The sequence below is a fragment of the Lactuca saligna genome, chromosome 4 (assembly GCF_052625555.1).
Source record: "Lactuca saligna cultivar CGN05327 chromosome 4, ASM5262555v1, whole genome shotgun sequence".
Classification (NCBI taxonomy): Eukaryota; Viridiplantae; Streptophyta; class Magnoliopsida; order Asterales; family Asteraceae; genus Lactuca; species Lactuca saligna.
Genome location: NC_136420.1, coordinates 292132864 through 292138735, shown reverse-complemented (window position 1 = coordinate 292138735; position 5872 = coordinate 292132864).

The window sequence follows — 5872 nt, the reverse complement described above, 5'->3', positions numbered from 1 at the left end:
ATAATTAATTCTAAATTAATTATTGATCAATACTAACTAAATATTATTATTCTTATTATTAATATATTAGAACTTATAATATATTAATAAACCATAAGTGTCTTATTTCTCTCATTTAGTCTATCCAAGTGCATGATGCCATGCAACCCAAATGGACCATGTCAGGTCTGGTCAAGTACATACCAAATATAGTTATGGACTTAGACACTATATCCGTAAGTCTCCCACTTGGATAAGTATAATAACTATAGTTGCAAGTATGACTTCAGGAACCGATCAGCAATCGTAGCTCTTTCAAGGTCTCTCGGAACTGAGAAGATGATGGTGTTCCATTTTAGATAAGTGATCATATAATCCTCTGTTCTAGATATCAGTTGGACAAACACATGGAACAATGTCTTTCTATTGTCTAGCAGTTGTTTCCCGATTTCCGATTTGTTTGACATAGAACTTAATTGAACACATCAATTTAGTTCTGACCGGGCCCGGTACATGGGTCAAAACAAAATCATCGAGGGGCCTAGATATCACTTCTAATCCAAGAAGGAACAGATAAACTTCGACTCATATGTTTGCTCTACTACTTGTTGAATTACACACAAAGGTACGCTTTATAAAATCGAGTTACCAATGCGTTTTCGTACAATCAATGCATAACCAACTCATAGGTAACAAATCATATGTCTAGTTGTGAAGACTTATATGATATTACCGTCTCACAGTCACTCGAGATAAATTCCATGAAGTGATACCACTGAGCATGGGATGAATCCAATACTCAGAACTTATGAGAACTCATGAGTGTTGTAGCCCCCTTTTTCCAACATCTTGGACCTCTACAAACCAACCCATGACAGTCTTGATTCATATGTACTTCCAACATATGATTGACTATGGAGAATTTGAATAATATGATATATATACCATAACATAATTATTCTGGAAGTCAAAACATGCAAAAAGAAATACTAGTAAATGATTGATAACAGATAGCAACACTTTACTCATAAATAACAACTTTTATTTATCATCAAATGTCAATTACATTTTACATATTTCAAAATTATCTAACTTCTAAAAACTAATATCATCTCTTAGCCCTATGCTCCTAGCATGCTGAAGATGCTTAACCCTACTCAGTCCCTTCGTGAGGGGATCTACCGGGTTCTCATATGATGATACCCTCTTTGCCACGAGAATTCCTTCTTCTATTCGATGTCTGATGAAATGATATTTTCTGTCGATGTGCCTGGATCTCCCATGATCCCTGGGTTTCTTTGCTAAGGCAACTACACTTTCACTATCACAGAAAATTTCCATGGGCTCCTTAATAGCTAGTACAACTCCAAGGTATCCGATGAAGTTCCTTAGCCATGTAGCCTCCTTTACTACTTCACTTGTTGCTATATACTCTGATTCACAAGTGGAATCAACCACTATATCTTGCTTGGAACTTTTCCAAGTAATTGCACCTCCATTTAGGGTAAGGACCTATCCTGACTGAGAACGGAAGTTATCCCTATCAGTCTGAAAGCTAGCATCCCTATACCCTACTAGTTTCAAGTCATCACTCCCACCAAGGGTAAGGACCTAGTCCTTAGTCCTTCGCATGTACTTGAGAATATTCTTTACTGCAGTCCAGTGAGCTTTGCTAGGATTACTCTGATATCTGCTAACAATACTTAAAGCAAAATCAACATCAGGATGAGTACAAGTAATAGCATACATGATCGAGCCTACAGCGGAAGCATATGGGACTCGACTCATCTCACCTATCTCTTCATCTGTACTCGGGCTCTGAGTTTTACTCAGTCTGGCATTACACTGAATACGTAAATCTCCTTTCTTGGAATTTTCCATACTGAACCTCTTCAACACTTTGTCTAAGTAGGTACTCTGACTAAGTCCAATTAGTCTTTTACTCCTGTTTCTCAAAATCTTTATCCCGAGGATATAGGTAGCTTCTCCTAGGTCTTTCATAGCGAAACACTTCCCAAGCCAGGATTTCACTTCCTGCAAGGTTGGAATGTCATTTCCTATGAGCAGTATGTCATCCACATACAGTACCAAAAAGCTAACTATACTCTCACTAGCCTTGACATATATACAAGATTCATCTTCACATCTCGAAAAGCCAAACTCTTTGACTTTCTCATCGAAGCAAAGATTCCATCTGCGAGGTGCTTGTTTCAATCCATATATGGATTTTTCAAGCTTACACACCCTATTAGGGTATTCTGTACTTACAAAACCCTCTAGCTAAAACATGTAAACATCCTCAGCCAACTTTCCATTAAGGAAAGCGGTCTTGACATCTATTTGCCATATTTCATAGCCATGAAATGCAGTAATGGCTAACAGAACCCTAATAGACTTAATCTTGGCCACTGGTGCAAAGGTCTCATCATAATCAACTGTGACATCCCCAATTTCTTGGCTAGAAAAGACCGATTTGTTTATGCTTTGTTTTATAAATCAGAGTAATCATTTAAAGAAAACGGTTGCGGAATTTGTTCCCAAAACAAGATATGATAAAAACTTATCAAAACATTTCTCAAAGATAATGTATTTTCATTAAATAATAAAACCTCGGGATGTCATGTTCCGATACAGACACATAAGCATAAATAGAACATACATTCATTTACTCTAGTGATTTACATCTCCTTTAATCTCTCAGTGCAAAGCAGCTTCGTATCGATACTTGGGAGCCTGGTGAGCATATAGGGTTTTCAAACCACAATAATATAATTATTATATTTAATCATCAAACAATCAACCCAATTACCCATCCCCATTTTCTTCTTTATTTCTTAAGGTTTTACCCTAAGAATCACCTATCCTTTATTCATTCATTCCTAAAATTTAACTTTAAGGAATAGACACAAATTCCATTGTTATTTAAGGCGCATCTACCAACTTTATCATTGAAGTGCCTTTGCCAGGATTACGACATTCACTATTAGGCGCATCTGCCGACCTTATCCTATAAGCGCATCTGCGAGGATTATCCTATAAGCGCATCTGGTAGTATTATGACATTCTCTATTTGATGCGTCTACCAATATTATTCTTAAGCACATCTGCTAGTATTATGACATCTCTATTTGGTGTATCTACCAATATTATTCTTAAGCGCATCTGCTAGTATTATAACATTCTCTATTTGGTGCGTCTACCAATATTATTCTTAAGCACATCTGCTAGTATTATGACATCTCTATTTGGCGCATCTTTCATACCTCCTCATTTTATCACATACCAACTATCTCATCTACCCGTGTTCTACCCAACATATTCGCAGATATAAAATACATATACAGTTTAACTCATTTAAAAACTATACAAAATGTCCATTCCACACTCATCTCAAATAAGCAAACAATGTATAAACACATAATACGTATTTTTTAGCAAATACTTCATATCTATACGTTAGAAGAAAGTAACCACACACTCACACATATAAACAACTTTATATTATACACATAGCACATATTTCATAGCAAATACTTAATATTTAAGTGTTAGAAGAAAGTGACCACACACTCACACATATAAACAACTATATATATACACATAGCACGTATTTTATAAAATACTTCAAATCTATGTGTAAGATGAAAGTGACTATACACTCACATGATCAGAAGATGATCGGACAGCACTACGACTTGTAGAAGTAGTATTCTTTGGTGAAACCGGGATCAGTTCACACATCGGGTTTCTCGTGGGCAGAGCTTTGGCTCGGAAACTCTTTTCTTATCGGGATATTAGGACTTCGGGACTCGCTTCGGGTCTCGGGATTGATACCGGGGCTTCGGGGGGTTAAATTGCACGTAAAACGATGTAATACGGGAGAGTAAAGAGAGATTTGGCAACCACAAACGGCTGGCCCTTCAAATCTATTTATAGGGCAAAACTGGCCTTTTCCACGTCGTGGAACCTTTTGCCACATCGTGGGCTTGGTCGTCACTGCATGCGTCATCGCAATTTGCATCTGGGGGACTCCCGGAGGTGTCAGGAGACTTGCCATGTCATGGTACTGCTTGCCACGTCATGGTCTCTGACAGTTTTGGGGTTTCGCGCCCCGAACTTCAGAAATTCATAACTTTCACATACAAACTCCGTTTTCGACGTTCTTTATATCGACACGAAGGTGAGATTATGCTCTACAACTCTGGTTTATACTCCCTTGGCTAATTTTGACTTTATTTTTAATATATTATAATTATATTACTTATATATTATTTTTAGTAGGCTGGGATAGGAAAACTCCGTTATAAACTCATAACTCCTTCATCTGAACTCCGTTTCCGTTTGTCTTTTTATCGTTGGACTACTATCGATGAGATCTTAAATTCTCATTTAGATTGTTTTGGATAAATATCGCTCTAACGTAAATTCACTATTTACGTCACATTGTGTCGTGTCGGTTCTGTCGCGAAACTTCGACAGCTCATAACTTCTTCGTTATAACTCGGATTTTGGTGTTCTTTATATGCACGGAAACCTTGTGACATATACTAAAACTTGGTTAAGATTAATCCTTCTAAATAATATTCCATCAAAAATTCATTTTTGATGCTTATTGTCTCTAAATTGACTAGCCCGGATCTACGGGCATTACATCAACTCCCAGCGTTTGAGAATAACCCTTTGCAACCAGTCATGCCTTATAAGTGTGTAGATTACCATCCATGCCGGTCTTCTTCTTGAAGATCCATTTTCACGCTACTGTCTTACGACCTGGTACGTTGTCAACCAAGTTCCAAACTTGATTGTCATACATAGATTGTATCTCGCTATCCATAGCCTCTTTCCATTTACCAGACTCAGGGCCTTCCATGGCTTCCATGTAGCTTTTAGGCTCTTCCAGATTTATCAGTGTGTTATCACTGATAAGGGTATCACCTTCTGCAGTAATATGGAAACCATAATAATTCTCTAGTGCATTCCTAACTCTGGTGGAATGCCTCAGAGGTATGTACTCTTCAGTCGGCTCAACATGAGTTTCCTCCTCAGGTTGAGGGCTAGGGTTTGAGGTTCCTTCACCGCTTGACCCTTGAATTTCTTTAAGGTCAACTTGCCTCCCACTGTCACCTTGGCTTATGAGTTCTCTCTCTCGAAAGACTCATCTTCTTGCTGCAAAGACCACATTATCATTGGGTCTGTAGAAGATATAACCAAAAGATTTATGTGGGTAGCCGATGAAAATACACCTCTCACTTTGAGGTTCGATCTTGTCGTGAGTCTCGCATCTCACGAAAGCCTCACAACCCCAAACCTTGATGTGGTCTGGATTTGGACCTTTTCCAGTCCACATCTTGTGAGGTGTTTTGGAAACCTTCTTTGTAGGGACTAGGTTAAGGATATGGGCAGCAGTCTCTAAGGAATACCCCTAAAATGAGATTGGTATCGAAACTCGACTCATCATGGAACGAACCATGTCCAACAAGGTTTGATTGTGCCTCTCAGCTACACCATTCAATTGTGGTATTCTGGGAGGTGTCAATTATGAGACTATCCCACGTTCCTTAAGATAGTCAAAGAACTCGATACTAAGATACTCACCACCTCGATCGGATCGAATCATCTTAATGTTCTTGCCCAACTGATTCTCCACTTCTTGCTTAAACTCTTTGAATTTCAAGGTTTCCAACTAATGTTTGATTAAGTAGAGATATCCATATCTATTAAAATCATGAATAAAAGTCACATAAAAGCGATTAGCATCTCTAGTGGCGGTTCTGAAGGGTCCACATACATCTGTGTGTATGAGATCCAACAAACCTTCACCCCTAGCACAAGTGCCAGTAAAAGGTGACTTTGTCATTTTTCCAAGTAGACAAGATTCACAACTATCATCCGA